Here is a 17,991-nt window from a genome sequence, read left to right on the forward strand (position 1 = left end):
AAGGAAAATATTCTGCAGTAGATGTAATCAAGTATATTATTTGAAGCATCATTAATATATACTTTAACTACTTATTGCCCTTCCACGGTGAGTAGAAAGGGGAAAACATACTTCCCATCACTCTCTGGCACTGGGATAATTGCCTGTGTGTAACTGTAACGGCCACTGTAAAATGGTTATCGCTGGATAGTGTTTTTCACATCTCTCTGTTGGGTTGATTGCAAAAACACAATGCGCGGTATGGATCTGGAAAGAAATTGCTCTGTAGTCATTAACTTGAAAAACTCCAGGCTGACTTACACCAGCTGAGAATTTGATCATGGGTTTCCCCCCCATATGTATATTGCTTCATATTTTTTGTGATGTGCATGTGCCATCTTCCTATGTCATCCTTCAAGCTTAGTGAGCCATCAGAGCAGTAATGCTTTTCTTGAGAAGAACAGATGTGTTAGCAGGAATGTGTAACTATTTCTAATGTGAATGCAGGTCAGAGCTGGTGAAATTCAGCCCTTTCAGTAGCTGTTCCAGAAGAGCAGAGCATGTGGCTGTAACTTCAGGTTGGCTCAAGAGTTCAGGAGGTTGCATCAAGATTTCTGAATGTGCTTGTGAGAGACAAGTTAATGGGCGTCTGAAACCATATGGCTTCTGAAACGTAGAAGCTCCAGGGACATGAGGCTATATGAACTTGGGCCTTTCTCTTTTTTTTTTTTTTTTTTTTTTTTAATTCGGAATTTCACAGAGCATTTCAGTTTCTTTGAATGGTGTCAGTTTGTGACTTTTACAAATACTGCTCTTCATTAGAAATGGGAAGAACCCGGAAGAGGTGACTCTTAGCATGCATGTATAGATGTGCACACGCTCACACAGACATGAAACTTGAAGTCTGGAAATTTGTCTCTTCAGTCAGAGAAGTCCTGAAAGCCCCCGCTGCAAACCCAGAGCTGTAGACATTTCTAGTCTTGCAGCCTTCACAGATTATAACTTACCATGGGCTGAGCAGTCTATTTATAGCTCTTCAAAATTTTTCTAAGAACAGCCTTTTGCAAACTGCCAAAGGTTTGCAGATTTGTAACGAGGAGTTTCTTGATGCACAGGCTTGCCCACATCCAAACCTGTTCACTGACATTTCTACAAGCTGTGATTTCATAGTCATTTCATGTCCCAGAACCCAGTGGGCAAATTTATCACTGGCAAAAGACCACTGAAGTCAGTGAAGTTACACCAGAGATGAATTCAGGTCAATGAACTTTATTTTAGTGGTGTTCAAAATGTTTGCAGTGCTATGCAGATAGATAGCTGTAGGCTTTTTTGCAGTATCCAATTGTTTAAGGGTGAGTGGACTGAAAAAAATTTCCCCTTGAGATGAATTTGCGCTAATTGACTTAAATACATGCAGAACTGCAGTACAATGTTGGCGATATTATTATTTGGGATTTTAGAAGGGCTTTAAAAAGAGGCAAAGCACACTAAACTCTCATGCGTGATTTCTATGGGATCATATTTCCAAAGGGATTTTAATTGAACACAATTACTTGCTGGCCTGATGAACTGTGGGTGGAAGAGAGGGAATCCAACTGCCTGATGGCATAGGCAATTACCTTGTACGCACTGCTAACTCTATATGTCAGTATACGTCTGTAGAGACGAAAATCTTTATCAGTGATAAGGCCGATTTCTGTCTCAAATGCTGCCCTGTTATGAATAGTTTTAATCCGTATTTCACTATTATACTTTGATCATGTCTAGATTTAGGTGGGGTTCGGGTGCATGGTATGGCTTCTTTGCCAACAGTGACTAAATGAGTCTTTTCATCTCATGCCAAGCTCTGCCTGGACTTTGTGACATATTTCTGGCTGGAGTCTACTAGTCACAGACTTCAGACAGAGTCTTGAGCTGTGTCTGAAGAGAATTCATTGTATTTCATAACAAGGTTATTCTAACTCTCTTACATTTTATAGTCTACTTTTAGCTGCTTTGCTTTTCATCACAAATTGAAAGATTGCTCTGAGACTGCTGAGCACCTAATGAGATTGAAGACAGTTGAGATACTTGCTGTTCAGGCTGGCTCTGCCGTGCAGCCTGCCGGGTGCTGTGCTTCTGCTCCATTCGTTAGGATTTACGTGGAAGGCGCGCCAAGGAAACCAGCCTTCACCGACTGAAGCAGTGTGATGCTGCCTTATTTTTATGGGTGGATTTCAGACAGTTTGGTGACTTGTTGGAAAAGTCCATCTAACCTTCTCTCTCTGAGAGCAGGCAGCAGGAGGTGTTTGCATGGGTGAACTCAAGATGGAGTCTGTGGCAGGGTTGCCTTCTGTGTCAATACTGGATTGCTCATCGCTTTGCACTCGTTATTGAGGGTTTTCTGTAGTGCAGTGTGTGAGACTAGATGGCCTGGTTGAGAAAGCATAGACTGGAACCGTATGTGTGCTTGGAAAGGGGAGAAGACATTAAGAGAGTCTTGATTTGCAATTGCAAATGTGTTTTTGGCTGTGCACCAAAAGACCAACTTCTGGGGCTTGCAAGCGCTCCTGTTTCCTTATGATCCTTTTTAACTTGCATCAGCTTTCTCCAAACTCCTGACACTTCTCCTAGAAGACTCTGGCATCCTCCTGCAGCCCCAGATCTACTCTGGCTTCTTCTTGGCTCTCCAGTGCACTCACCCAGCCCTTACGGTTCTCATAAGCAGCTGCAGGCATCCATTCACCCTTGCGTCGTCCTGCCAGACTTCTGCGTGCCCTCTTGTGTACTTTCCTGGCTCTGTCCTTGTTGTGCTGGTGGCTGAAATTAAAGCAATTAAAGGCTCTAGAGATTTACCAGGTTTTTATGCTGGTTGCCAGCTCAAGTTGAGTTTATTTTTCCCCAAATATCTGATCCCCACATAGCAAAAGCTACATTTCAGAAGTTAGGTTGGTGTTTTTCAAGTGTCAGTGAATTTGATACACTTTCCAGGCTAACCTATCAGATCTGTGCACTGACTGCGGCTGCCTTCGTGTGTCATTTATGGACTCGGTTGACTCTTACCTTTCCCCTGGGTTGTAACAGTGTAAAACTACAGCAACCGGTGGGACTTCAGAGTGACAGCACATTGTATACCACTAATTTATCTGACAAAACTTTTCAAAGTTTGGAAAGTGATTAGAAACAATTGTTTTTACTAATATAACTAAACTTGGCTTAAAGCATCAAAGGAGAATCATATTTTAGACCTCCAGGAAATGCATCAGAGTTTGACACTGTGTAAGCCTTTTAAACGCAAAACACGGAGAGTAATAATCTGAATTTATAATGGAAAACCTTGCTCAAATTCTGGGTTGACAACTGACTTGACAGCTGTGTGTCCTCCAGGTGCCACAGAATCCAATATACCTGTATTTTCTCTAACATTTGGTGTACCAGCTTATCCCAATATGTTCCACAGAGATAAACAATAAAGTTACAGAGTTAAATAAATAACTTTAGAGATAAGCAACTTTAGCAAAGGACGAAAGGTTTGCTTAGCAATGACATTTAACAGTAGATGGAGATATGCATTTACTTACTTATTTTCCAACAGAAGACAGGTTAGAAATGGCAGTCACACAAAGCAGAGTATCTCTGAAGAGTGACAGATTAGGGCAGGAAAGACAGTTGTTTCTTATGACCAATCTTAATGCAAGCCAGTAATAAATCTCACCGATTCCAGTGAGAGCAGAGTGAGGCCAGTGCAAGAATTGTTGGGAGATTTCTTCTGAAGTGTTCAAAACAGAGAGTCCCTGAACCAAAATAAAATAAAATAATTTTTTTAAAAAAAGGGAAAAAAAGGCAAAAGGAAGGTGAAAGCGTGTCTGAAGGAGATACAGGGAAGTCAGTTTTGGGTGGCAAAATACAAATGCACTGAGTTCAAATGAGATTAAAGTTAATAGTGGTCAAGCTAATACCTCTGATACAGAGAAAGAGAAGTGCAGTGTGTTTATAAGCTTATGCTTTCATGTCCTGATCCTGTAATACAATCCACTTATGTGCTATCAGCTGCGGTAAAGAGATCCAAAGGTATTCGAACCTTTGAGTAATAAACAGTGTTCTTCATCCTGGAATGTACCTGAATTACAGAATATAGAAAATATATCTCAGAAGAGTCTCAGTGTGCTAACGGTACGCAGATAGTTTACCTTGGCATGGATCAAAAAATAATGTTTTTCCTCAATTAACATAATTTATTCTGCGTTGTTGCATATATTGACAAATTTTAAGGCTCACAGTTTAACTGAGATACTAAGATGAGTGACATGATTGTTTTCTACTTACATTCCTATTTTAAGTTAGAGGAAATCCAGTTAGATACTGTCGTATCAGCAAAGGTTGTATTGTACAGCTGCCTCTGATATAAACCTGACAGCTTTTGTTGGAAGAACTGGGTTTATTTCATTACTCAATTATTTTGAAGATCTGGCCAGTTAAGCACAAGCTGTTTGATACTCATTCGCTCCTAAATCCAGGAAATCAGTTAAGCATTGCTTTTTTTCCCACAAATCTGCTTCCAACCCTTTGAAAGCGTTATTTGACAAGGACAGATGCGTAGCTGTAACTTTATCATTGCTTTCAATTGAACTGACAGAAGAAACAATAATCTCATGAAGGAGCTTCAGTACAAGGGCAGATGTAAACGTCTGAATCTAAGGAGCCCAAGAGATCTTATTTTATAGTGTAACCAGACTGTAGTAGTAGGAGGAGTAATAATAATAAAAAACTAATAGTATAATGCAGTGTTAGCAGCTAGACAGTTAGACAGTAGCCTGCAACTTAATGCTTTTGAACTTTAGAAGCAGCCTTCGTTAATGTAAGTGCCTTTCTTCAGCATGCATGTTTTATTTCAAATTGGAAGTATTTCCACTGATTTTCTTGGATTCCACTTTCAGGAATTATTTACTCGTACGCGGCAGCAGCAAGACTTGTGCAATGTCTTAGCATTTTCTAACCAGCAAGATATTAATCATACTTTTGAACCTTGTAATGGGACATTAATAGTATTGTGATGGGAATAGTTCATACAAAAAGCATGATTAACTGCTGCTCTTACTTCCTTTTTCCTGGATACCCTTAGTTTGCACTTGGATAACAAAGAAAAGCAATGCCGATGTTCAGCAATGTCACAGTATTCCATTATATTCATCTTGGTCAATGTATTCTTCATTTTATTATTGCCAACATTCTTTAATTGAGTTCATTTCCTGAGGAACCATCACACTGCCAGCCTCCACCAAATTTCCTACTTGCGGACGTTATCACTTGAATTGCAGTTCTGCTATTTCACTATTTGTTTTGTTGGCAGGGAAGGGGAAAAAAAAAAGCCTCAAAACAGCTGAGTGTCAGTAGGGCTGGCGACTTCTGTTTTATTTATGTTTTGTACGGAGCCATCGTGAATGACAAAGTATGTCTGGGACACGGTCGTGGGCAACGCTCTTCGTGTTATAATTGGAAAGGTGCCAAAGTTGCATTGCTACCAATTTTTTACTATTAGCCTTCTGGAAGGAGGGATTCAAAGTCTCATTTTATTCTCCTCTTCACCAGTGTCACCTTTACACTAAATTAATGTGAGATCTTTACCAGAGATGGAGCTGACAGGATGAGTTGTTGATCCTACAGTTCCTTGACGCGGCAGGAGTAGAGGAACAAATCCTGTAAAACATAGAAGCTGTGAAGAAGATTTGAGCCCTGAGGAGTCAGGAGCATCCTGTGAGAAAACTGAATACCCTTGCTTTCGGCTGTAGCTAGGGTGGTGGGATTGCATTAAGCCATGCTGTCCTGAAGCTCAGTAGAAAACAGTGAGCTCGATCCTGAGGATATGGCAAAATGCAGCAGCTGGTGCCTCCTTAGCTGTATGGGGACTAATGTCCAAGGCTGTAATTAGAAGATATACCTGCTAATGAATTGGTATAATCCCCTGCTGTGTTCAGTGTCTGCTGTGGGATCTTTTTTCCTGCACTTACAGAGGAGGTTGACCTTGTTAAATACTTAGCAATAAAAATGTGTTTTCCCTTGCCTGTTTCGCAGCCTTTCTTCTGACTCTACCCAGTAGAGCTCCCCTGTATTAGTCAAACATGTTTACTCAAGTTTATTTATAGGGAAAGAGGGAAGTTACAAGACTATATATGAACACGTTGCATATACCTGAGTGTGTCATACATGTCTGCATGGGTGCACACACATACGGAGTTTTGATTTCTTAATAGTTACACTAGCAGTAAAAATAAAAGAAATGTAATATTTAAGCAAGGAGATATGGTTTCAATTATTTTTAAGTCACCAGGCTCTTTAAATATTTAATCTTTTCTACGCCCAACTAATTTCTTCAGTTGCAGTTAGGTACGGTGTAATTAATTTTTGATGAGACAAACTAATACTAATTTGAGTATGTACTGTACTGTAATATTTGCTTGCAAATATGTCGTTCAGCTTCTAGATACCTCTTTTTGCCCTATCTAAAGTCGCAAATGCTCGCCAATATTGTCACATCTAGCCACAAGACCCAAGCTGCACCTTAAGCTATATGACACTCAAATACAAGGATGACCGTGCTGGGTCAGATGAGGATCCGGCCAGCTCCTGTCCTCACCCTGACAGTGATCAATAGCTGATGCCTAAAGAAAAGTATGAGGGCAGGGCAAAGATGTAGCAAGGCTTCCTGTGAGAGAGTCTCCCCACCTTCATTGATTGTGGTCTGGGGACATCTCAAGATACAAGTAGTGTCTTCAAATTTAATATTTGATCTTATTTGTTACATCTAAAGTGAATAGTTATTTTGTATAATTCATGCTTTCCATTATAAAGGACTGAGACTTCTCCAAGGGAAATACTATCTTTTTACTGGAAAAATGTCTTGTCTGCCTTTTCTGATTAATGAGAACATCTATATGCCTGCTTTTGTGACTTGAAGACTAATCTGATACCACTTAACTATGTTAATTTAGGAATGTACCTAAATATTTAATCAGGGTTCCAGAAAATGAATGTAAAAATCTGAAGTGGTGGGATAATGAAAGTAATTCATAGTTTGTTGGCAGTTACCTCCACACGTCTGATCAAAGGAGAACGGGGGGGAAGCACAAAATTTTAGAACCAAAACTAACTGAGACTGTGGGATTTCTAGTACATGTGGCATTTCTGTAAGTTCAGGCTTGGTTTTGTTTCAGATAGGAGCAGTGCCAGCTCCTACAGCAGCTGTAGACTGAAATGAGTGGGTTTTTTTATCAGGGATGCTGGTGTCTGTCTATGTCCGCAGCCATGGGGTGGTCCTGGGGCTCTGGGCTTGTACAGTGGCTCCAGCAGACCACTGTCAGCCCAGGCTTTTCCAGCCCGCAGGGCAGCTGCTCTCTAGAGCTGCCCAAAGTGAAGGAGGTCTGAGGAGCATCTCAGGAGCTGTGTGATGGGTTTTCCAGGTTCCTCAGCTGTGGAAGGGGAACTGGTGGTCTGCTAGGACACTGACCACCATCAGCTGTGAAGTCCTAATGTGACTGCCTGTTTAGGAGCTTTGAATTCCTTGAATGAGAGCCATTTTAACAATGCAAAGTATTAAGACTGAGGCTATTAAAAGGTCTCTGCTTTTAATATGAAAGTCCTGTTATTCTGCAGAAATGCCATAATGAATTAAAATATTCCCTGTGGAGAAGTGTATTACTTACTTATTACAATATCAGACTGGAATAAAAAGCAGCTGGGCTGGCATTCATTTCCTGGTGTAAGGATGCTATTAAAGTACTGTAAAGCCAGAATAGCTTTGCACCACAGTTCTTGAATTCAAAGATTGCCCTCTGAAGGTGCCACACATGATGGATTGTCACAGACTCTTTGTCCTGCCTTGACATTTCGTTCCTATCTGATGTTGTCTTATGTTCTGTTCTGAATCTGCCAAACAACTGACCCTAGAATTTAATGCCACACCTTCTTCTCTTCCCTTTTTCTGAACAGCATCCTTTGCAGCTGAGGCTCTGAAATACTGGAGGACACTGCATCTTCCTCAGGGACACGGACAAGGGGGAGCTGGAGCCTCTGGGGAGCTCAGAAAGGAATTGAGGTTGGTGGTCGCCTGAGGAACTTACCTTTACATCAATGTTGCTCTGAAACGAGTCGTGTCCAGCGTTCAGGTTTGGTAAGGTATGTCACTTTTCTCCTGCTCTTGTCTTTTTGCTCTTTTCTGAATATCTGCGTATAGGGAAAACAGAAAAATTAGTAGCCTTTGTGTTTATTGCTCTATACATGCCATGCTCATGCTGCCTCTGTAAATAACCTTTGCTCTCCCTGAATTTGGAGAGCGTTCATCAAGAGTGAAGTGTTTTTAAAGACTTGGGCTTGGGGTGCGTGTTTATATCAAGTGCTTTATTGAACAATAGGCTCGCTGATGGTTGTGTTTTGCTGTTGGTCATGTATGCTTGGTGATAGGCATCCACATTTTGAAAGCCCTACTTGTGTTTCACTAATGTCTGCAGTTCAGAGGGTCAAAGACAAAAAAAATAAATGATGCTGAAGTAGCCAATTTGTAACAGCCCTGTGCTTTCCTTTGTGCTTTGTGTATTCTCGTCGTTTGCCAAGGACAGAAATAATACCAATTTCTTGCATAATCATATGGGCCCCCTTTGTTGTGTAGCACTTAGAGTTTTTGCGTGTGGAGGTTCTCGCATCCATGCGAACATTGCCTTGGTGATGCTGTAGCTGTAGCAAGGCGATATGCAGCATATCTTTTTAACAGGAAATTGAGCGCCACGTCTTGAGGAATATCTTGTGGACAGAGCTTGTGCAATAGAAGCATTTAGGGTAATAAAGCCTCGGACTCTACGGCTGCTTTTATCTAGGTCAAGTTATTTCTGTGAAGGCAAAGTTTGCTGATTAAACAAACGCCCAAATTTAAAGTGTTCATTCCCAGATCTCTGTAGAATGGTATCAGATGATGCTATCCTTTTTTTATTTAACACATGGGTACTGACTTCTCTTATATGACTGAACCAGCAGTATAGTCTTATTGAGAAAAGTACAGCAGCAATATAATACATGTACTTGGTGTTAGTGGAGGTGGGGGGGGGAGGAAAAAAAAAGTCAAGACTTTCTTAAAAGTGTCTAAGAAAACATGAGGCATCCAGGTGAGCGTGCGTTCATTCTTCTGCTTTTGATATGGTTGCACCAGTAGTGTTACCTCTGGAAGCTGTAGGGTCAAACTCTCATGCTTCAGCAGAGCTCTGCTAGTCTGGAGGCTGCCTGACTGCAGCGATCGCAGAAAAGGTTGGTGGGAATAGCTTAAATTTAGGTGCTTAACTGTTAAATGTTGAGGGTCAAGAAAGGTCTGTTTCAACCACAGCATATGCTGTTAATTTGTAGAGACGTTTCAAGAAAACAACACTGATGTCAGGGAGAAGAGGTTGCCATCATTAAAACTGCTGCAGCGCTTCCTCGGTTTGTCTGTCTGCTCTGGTGGCACCTGGTTTCTAGCAGAGGAGGTTGTTAAATATTGCTCATGCTTTTGTTGTCATCTTCGCTTTTCTTTATTTCCAAGCTGCTGCTCTTATGATTATACCTAAAGGGGAAAGCTGTAGGAGAAGTATTTCATAATGAAGAGGGCTTCTTGACTCTTGCAGAGGAATATTTTGTACTATTATAATGTAGAAATCACAGCAAATTGTTTATTCCCTGTTTCTGTGTGAGATTTGTAGGTGAAAGCATGTAAATCTTCCTTGCAGTGAGTGTGTATGTTTTGCTGGGTATCCAGGGTGCCCGAGGATCCGCACCAGAGCGGTTGGTTTCTGGTGTGAGTGTGGTGCTGACCCTGCCTTGGGCAGTATGGTGGTGAGAGGAGCTCCCCACGTCCTTCCCACCTGAGTCAGTCCAGCTCAGTTTAAGGTTCACATCTCAGGTTGCAGCATGAGTATTACTCCAGTGCAGAGGTTGTGCAGGACTTCGCAGTACCTCACAGTTTCAGAGGACAGGAGCGTTTTCCATACAATTGATTTATGCAAAACTATTTTTAGGCATTAAACTCTAGGTTGGACTTCAGTTAAATTTTTGCATTTTGCTTGGTGACCATCAGATCTAAAAACTTTCTTCTTATTTAAGGAAAGCTCGTGTATTTATGGAAACTTGATCTTTAAGAAGAGCAATGCAGATTGAGAAGGTTGTGCTAAAGTTTAGAGAGCTGGCAACACTACTGCTGTTCACTCAAGTACCTGAGACCCTTTTTTATCCATTCTTTTCATCTTGGGGGCTCATGCAAACTTACCAGAATAACTGTTTACCATCAGCTTTATCTGTTCCTATGACACCCTTGTAAGACAGAAGTGCTACTTATCCCCGTTTTATAGATGGTGAATATGGAACAGAGTCAGTTCTAGGTCACTTTTAAGCAGTAAACATCTGTCTCTGATTCACGTGCAATCACAAGTGCAAAAGGTGCATCTGATGACTGCAGCTGGAGGCATGAAGATAGACTCAGCTGCTCAGCCAAGGCTATAGGGCAAAGCAAGAGATTTGGATATGGATCTGTTTGCGGTCACTGTTCCAATCTAAGCCAGTTTCTTCTGTGTGTCCTGCTCTCCCAAGTAGAGGGGTTTTCAATTGAGTAAATACAGTAACACCAACAAATGACATCGGGACCCGTGTTTGCTCCATATCCCTGCTGGAAATGGCAACATATGTCCAAATAATGTTAGCTGAACTCATTCATCTTTGCAGCAGAATGTTGTTTGCTCATGTGAGACAGGTTCCCTTTTAGCAGCATTTATGCAATTGTGGTGATGGTAATCTTGTTGTGCAAGGAATTATTTTAAACGGATCTGTAGATAACATGCCGAGTAATATTTTTTTCTTAAATTGTTCATTTTTTAGATTAGTAGAATCTGGTTAGTAAAGCGCTCTGTTCTGCTGAAAAAGCACATTTAATTTAATAAATATGTAAGAGAAAAATTTTAAGTAGCCATTAAACATAGCTAATAAATTTTATCTTGCCGGTAGAATTGGAAAAAAACCTTGTTCATATAATGTGTTTTATGGATCTCGTAGCAATTAATTGTCTTCATTACATGGACATAAATCCTCAACGTAATTCACCTTTTTCCGATTAATTGCTTTGGAACTTTTCTCTTTGTTTAGGCTGTAATATTATTTCTCTTTTAAAAAAGTTGAATCTCAACATCGCATTTTTTATCATTCCCAAATGTTCTGTAAATCAGTTCAAGTTAAGAAAATATCTTTGCGTTACAGGACAGTGCAGAGGTGGTGTTGCAGCTGTGATGATACAGGGGAAGCAGACAGCTTTGCATATTCAAGCCCTGCTTGACCTACAGCAGAGCAGTGGGCGGGTGTCCTTTTCTCAGACTCTATATTATGTGGTCTGATAAAAAGTTGTTATTTTTCTCTTCAAATCTGTCTTTTTCTGTGATTTCATTTATGAAATCAGAAACAAACACTGATTTTACATGCCTGTGGGTTTGGATGTCAAAGTAAGACCTGAATGCAACTTCCCAATGGCTTGATGAGGGATGCAGATCTACTGGCTCTGGGTGAAAAAAGTGTCAGTAAGATTGTCTGACATTATTGAAGGGAAACTTCAGGTGGAGCGTCTTGGGATGTCTGCTTCAATTCCCAAAGTTAAATGCAAAGCTTTATTTTGATTAAACTCTTTATTCTTCTCGACTGAATTTTGCACGCTGAATAGGAAAACGGGACAGCATGCAGGATCGCTTTTTACATATGCTGTTCATCAATGGGGATGCTGAGCTTGTTTGTATGAGTAATATTTATGCAAATGTTTTCCAGTGTTTCTATGAACTGTTTTGCCAGGGTGAGGAAATAAAATGGCTATTATGTTTGCATGTTTTATTGCAAGATCAGCAGACTGGCTGTTAACATATCAATTCCCTAGATGACACCACTTCTGCAACCCTATTCACTCAACTTCTCCTGACAAGGCTTTTATTAAATCCATCAACCTGACACATATCAAAGCACAATTTCTGATAACAAATATCTTGGTGTAAAATGAATTAAAAAGCTGATTATCAGCAGCAGAGCTGAGTTGAATTTCTGGGAAAAAAAAAAAAAAAAAAAAAAAAGAAACTCTGAAACTAACATGAGATTCTTAAGATACCAGTCACAGAGCAGTAATATAATAATCCTTTGCCTGTACTCTTGAAGTACTGAGAAGTCAATGGGTCTGCCCAAAGTCATACAAATCGGCTTGTTCGTCAGCTGTCAGCCTGTGATTCTGCTTCTGGACTCTGATATTTGTAGTGTTGCTTCAGACAGCATGATGAAGTAGTGGTTTATTTTCACCTGGAGACCTTTCTCCTGCAAGGACCAACAACCTCATTGTAATTACTTTGCACTCTGGTCTTTGAGAAATTTGGAGGCTGAGGTGTGGAAAATGCTAACCAAGGTCTGAACAGAGTACAGCTGCTTTCTCTCAGAAGACGAAGAAGTTTGGAGCCCCTTGTCCTCTGCAGAGCTGCTGCTTGGCAGCCCATGGGCCATGTCTTGGGCAGAGTACAATTGTGGTGGAAAAGGGCATGTATTTCTTTGGGCTGCAGATGTTTTGAAATTAGCTGGCTCAAAACCTTCTTCTGAGAACACCTTTTCATATCTGCTTGCAGCCTTCTCCTATCTGTCTCACACTCCCTATCCTGCTTTTCTGTTCTCTTCATTTTTGTGTCTCTTAGATGATAAGCAGTTTCAGGCAGGGCTGCCTTTGCACTGGTACTGCTCTCACTGTGCCCACGCTCACTTATCTCTTATTTTTGGCTAGCACACACTATGAAGTATTAGCTAATAATAATCACTCTTTTTGCTCTGTGGCATGTCTGCTCTCTGGATAAGTATCCACTGGCAGTTTGCAGCCTAGCAGAGAGGAAGAGGAGGGTGGCCAACAGTTGATGTGGAAAATTAATTATGAACTACCATCCTCCTGCCACGTGGTTAAGGCAGTTCTGCTTTCCAAGCTTTACATCCAGCCTCACAGCAAAAAGGAGAATACTGCATTTCCTTCCTCGAATAGTGGGAATGTTGCCAGAACAAAGCTTAGTGGAGAATGTCACGTGCAGGACTGATCACTCAGGATGCTCTAGAGCCTTTACTGCTCTGCCTGCAGCTGTGACACCACCCAGATAGTAATTTTAACCTTTTGTAGGACAAATGTTAACTTAATTGTGCATCCTAGTTGATAAAGGCCTGCATGTGTGATGGGAAGTCACCCATGTCCCACCTGCAGTCAGGGAGCAACATTTTGTGTATCTTTATAGTGGTGACTTGGTAACGTTCAGGTTCAGATGAGCTACAGCTTGTTATATTTTCATCCTTCAGGATGACATATTTATTTCATAATGATCCACAAAAACTGGCCTGTGATGTAGAGGGGAGAGAGTTTGACAGGCACCATGTAGCCCTGGGAATGTAATTACCTAAAGGAGCAGTTCTGTCCCTGAACAACCTCTGTGTTAAAGATCACAGAAATAATTGCTGGAAGTCCCGGCACTGTGAGTACTTCAGGAGCCGTTTGGGTCTCGTAATTGCGTGCTGGGTCCTGCTAGCTGGAGCTGAGCACTGCAGAACCAGCACAGCACAGTGCCAAAGATGCCTGTCCTCAGATAGTTCTGTAGAATGCATGAAAAAGCCTGAAAGCGTTAGGATTTTGGAAAGCCCTGACAACTTTTGTGAGTGACTCTTTGGGGCTTAACTAAAGAAATGAGCATTTGTTGTAACTTTCCTCAGTGAAGCCTTTGCTTCAAGGATGTTGAAGTGTGCAGTGAAACAGCCTTGTAAAGCCACAGCAGTAACTGGTGTGAAGTGTTACGGAGATACTTTGCTGTATTAACGGTGTCTCTTTAGACCAGAAAAATCCTTTAGGCTGTTCAAGTTTTCAGTTAAGGTACCAGAAGTCTCCACTTTGCACATTTTTATCATGAAAAATGCTCACAGCTCCTGACTAATTTGATGCTTCACTGTGAGGGGAGATGCTCTAAGAAATACCGAGGGTTTAGTAAAGGGCCAAATTCCTGCCTGGTGGAAGTAACTGACTCCAATCATGATGTGGTGTGGCTTCCAGTTTCCTCTTCCTGAGCTCTACCTCCTGACCCACACAAACCTCTTTCCAGTGCTGTCATGCTGAGATTTTGCAGCCAGGAGCCTGTATTTGGAAGCACAAACCTGTTGTACAAGTTCTTTAGATGTGCTGCAAATAATTATGAATATGTTTAATGAAGGGAAGCCGAAACATACTGAAAACATTTGGAAATAAGAGAGAATGTGTGCAGCCAAGCGTTAGCTGTGAATGGAGAGTTCTTGTTGGCATCATTTAATGGGAGCTTTCCAGCTTGTAGTTTCTAGAGTGAATATATAGAAAACAGCAAAAGCTAGAAAGGCAGGGTAGCTGGAGGTGAACGGGAGAAGTGGCTGCCGTTCGCCTCTTGGAGAAAGGGACAGTGAAATGAGCAGCATTTCTATTGATGGGCTAACGCCCCTGGCAGTCTCTGCCTCCCAGTGACCCAGAAGGGGCCAGCAGAGACCCTGTTGGCACTGGCACCCTCTAAGCAAGGTAACGTCATTCCTTCACCACAGCAAACATCGTCTGTTATTTTCTCCTGACTAGTCTGTTGATAACAGGGAGACTTTTAATTTTTTTTTCCCTTCTCTATGGTGTGGGGTAAGTAGCTCCATTTATATCTCACCAGATAAGCTTGGTGCCTTTGGACGTTAGTGGCCATATGCTTTTCCCCCACCTCTTTTTGGAGACTTCCCTCTTCTTTTCTTCCCAATGCTGTTGTGCTTTCCAGTCTTAATGTCATGTGAGAAGGAACTCTTGTGTTTTGCATCAGATGTTGTATAAAGACTTGGGCTGCGGGGACCAACAAGTTGATGCGTGCTCAAGCTGTGTTGTGATGATGCCATAACCCATGCAGATGGAGAAGCTGAGAACCAAAGCATTCCGAGTAAAGACTGTAAAAGGCAGCGTGAGGCTTAGGACCATGCCGTTAGCCTGGCAGACCTCATGCCTCTGTCAGGTACTGGAGGCTCTCAGCTTCTCTCCTGCCCGGTAATATTCTGGAGAGTCTGTGCCAGCATGCTAGGTTAGAGGAAATAGAAATAAAATAAAGAGAATTCAGGAACTTCTTTTACAGACCCCTTTTATTTATGAAACTGGGTAGGAGAAGTGGTGCTGACTGCCACTGCAGCTGAGAGGACCTTCCAAAGTGTTACTGAGTTTGTGACTGAAGTAGGGAGGTTGTAAGTCCTTCTCTGCACTGTTGTCCTGCCCCAAGGATGCCACCAAAACATGGAGGACCACTGTGTTGGGCCTGTGCTCACATCCCAGTCTTTGCTGGCTTCTCGCCTGGGATTTTGACTGCCTTTTGGTCTCTGTACCAATATGGCCCTCTGCCTAATGACTGATGACCACCACTGCAGAGGAAGCTCATTGGTCTGCTCTCCAGTTTGACAAGTCCCAGTGGGCATGGTGGGACCTACCCTGAATTAACTGGTGGGACAGCCCAAGCGATGGATGCTCAGTTACACAATCTGGTACTAGAAACTGGTGCCACCATTTGAAATGAGTCCATATGAAAGACTGGCGGCAGGAGCTGGCTGGGTGTGCTGAGTAGCAATCTCTGTGCCTTGGGCAAGCACCACGCATCTGTTGGGTTGGAAAGCAAGTGTGCTATGCACTGGGCTGGCCTTTCTTGAGAAGAGGGACCATTGTGTGGGTGTTGCTGGGAATAAGGAAGCCCCTTAGCCTCCACATTGGGATTTGTGTTCCTGTGTGACCCCACATGGTCATACTGTACCACCATTGCTTCATCCATGAAGGCCATGTGCTTCTGTTGGCTGTGCTGGAGCTGATTTGGGAGGGTGGCCAGGGCGGTAGGAGGACATTGAGCTATACCTGCACTGCGGTTTGCTTAGGCTAATGTCTCTCCTCCTTTTAGGACCACTGAAAGTTTCCCCCACAATGCTCTTAAAAGGTGGCAAAACAACAACAGAACAAGTCTTTCTCGTTAGGAAGGCTTGTAGGCACCTCTCCTTGGTTCGGGAGCACAGGAAGGGGAGGTGGGCAGCCCTGCACTCTGCTCGCTTTCTGTCTGGGAGGAATTTCTGGTTGTTAATGATTAATTCAAACGTTTCTTGTCATGAGTACAATGTGCACAGAGTGATAAATCTGTGGTGGGTTAGAGGTTGAGGTTGCTCAGTGCTGACAATTAGTTTGAGCCACAGGCTTTGCTTTCATTGGCATTTTCACAGCATTAACCCAGACCTTGTCAATTAAAATCCAGACATGTTTTGATGAGGGACATCTTCTTCTAATGATAATTGTAATAATATCACTTTTATTCATTTAAAACCTGTCAGGCAGGCCATGTTTCCAGGAAAATAACTGCCCAAGTTTCACATTGCCTAAATAACTAGGAAGTATCTTTCAGTTTTTTGAGCTGACATTTCATCAAAAATAACTAAAAGCAAATGAGGCCATAGCTGTTCATCTTTGAACACTTACCAACTTCAGTCAAGGTAATCTGACTTTATCTGCTAAAATAAGCAGGTTTATTAGCCTTCACTTTGGAGTCTAATAAATATTTTATAATTATCTGAAGTTGGGGATGGGGATTTATACTATTTATTATTGGCTTTTCTATTTGACAGCATAGCTCCAGAGCAGCTCCTAGGCAATGATCCATTTATGCAGCTCACCTGTTCATTAGATGGAGGAGGAAGCCTGGACTAAGGGCTGATTAAGGAACTTGTCCAAGTTCCACAAGAAGTCTGCAGTAGAATAAAACCCAGAAATCCTGTGTCTGTTCCAGTGCATTAACTGCAGTGGTTTTTAATGTGTTTATGTGTCTGTAAATATTATATTTAGAATCTCCGTCAGGCCATAAAAATGAGTATTTAACAGTTGGAATGGGAGTGATAGATATCAGTTGAAAATCCATTGTGGTTTTGTTTTAGCAGGCATGAAAAATAACAAAGTGAAAATCATGTTCAGTTTTGCATGGAAAAAGGCTTTTTGTTTTTCTGAGAGGTGGTTCCTAAGTGAAATCCTTTATGAAAAGCTAGGGTAGGGAAGCAAAATGCTGTATCAAGTAAGACTGTATGTAGATCTTGCAGTGTGTTCGATCTGTGCTTGTCCATACGGGTGGAAAGTGCTGCACTTCTTTTTGTTTAGATGTTCCCTTGTTTCTCTGCTAAGAAGTGGATCACTGACCTTTAGCCAGATCACATGTATTTATTTCCTTTATTTATCATCTCGTTCCTTTAAAATCTAGGTTCTTTCAACAGTCAGTACTTGTGTATTTAAAAACCTCATAAGTATTACAAACGGGCTGCTTCCCTGGTCCTTCTCTGAAAGGTATAGAAGAAGGAGCTCAGATTAATTAGAAGCACCTCTAGGTGATGCCGTAATATAAATAACAATAAGCCTGCCTTATTTCTATAGCAACTGGAATAATGCCAGCAGTTGTTAGCAGTTCAAAATTCAGGGCATAGCATGGACTCTGAGTAGGAAACCCAGGCACAAAATACTGCATTGAAAAAAGGCTGAGGAATAATAACTGAGAAGTAAATGGACTTGTGCTGCTGTGCCTGTGTTCTGGAAGTTAATAGTTGTGCTTTTAGTAAATACAAATACTAATCCACCTCTGCTCTGGTGTAGGGCTCTTTTCTCCTCTTTCCAGTATGAACTGGCAAGCCTGTAATCTGCATTCTGGTGTGTATAGAAATTGCACTGATAACAGCATAGCTCAAAGGCTGTAAATATTATCGCATATTTTTCCAGAGAGCCTTTAGCAGCTGAGCTGTGTGTCTCATTACTCACATTTTTTAAGAGTCCATTTATAAGCATTAGAGGTGATCAATAAAACCTGACCTACGTTTGCAAGTTAAATAGGCCTGATTGGAAACTACCAGACTTAGAGATTCGGATTTGCTAACAGTGATTTTAAGACCAAGCGAGATCCATTTACATGCTATTTCTTTTCCACTTTGGAGGTT

At 41.6% G+C, this 17,991-nt stretch overlaps 1 protein-coding gene across 5 annotated transcripts in view; it reads left to right on the forward strand.

The window, feature by feature from the left end:
* SGCD (sarcoglycan delta) overlaps nucleotides 1-17,991 on the forward strand; it is a 340,677-nt gene that overhangs the window by 120,909 nt on the left and 201,777 nt on the right. For all 5 annotated transcript variants that reach the window (XM_068409440.1, XM_068409437.1, XM_068409441.1 and 2 more), the window contains exon 2: nucleotides 7,945-8,130. The gene's annotated coding sequence lies outside the window, so the exon portion shown is untranslated. The remainder of the gene's footprint in view (nucleotides 1-7,944; nucleotides 8,131-17,991) is intronic.

Source organism: Nyctibius grandis, chromosome 10 (assembly GCF_013368605.1).
Source record: "Nyctibius grandis isolate bNycGra1 chromosome 10, bNycGra1.pri, whole genome shotgun sequence".
Taxonomy (NCBI): Eukaryota; Metazoa; Chordata; class Aves; order Nyctibiiformes; family Nyctibiidae; genus Nyctibius; species Nyctibius grandis.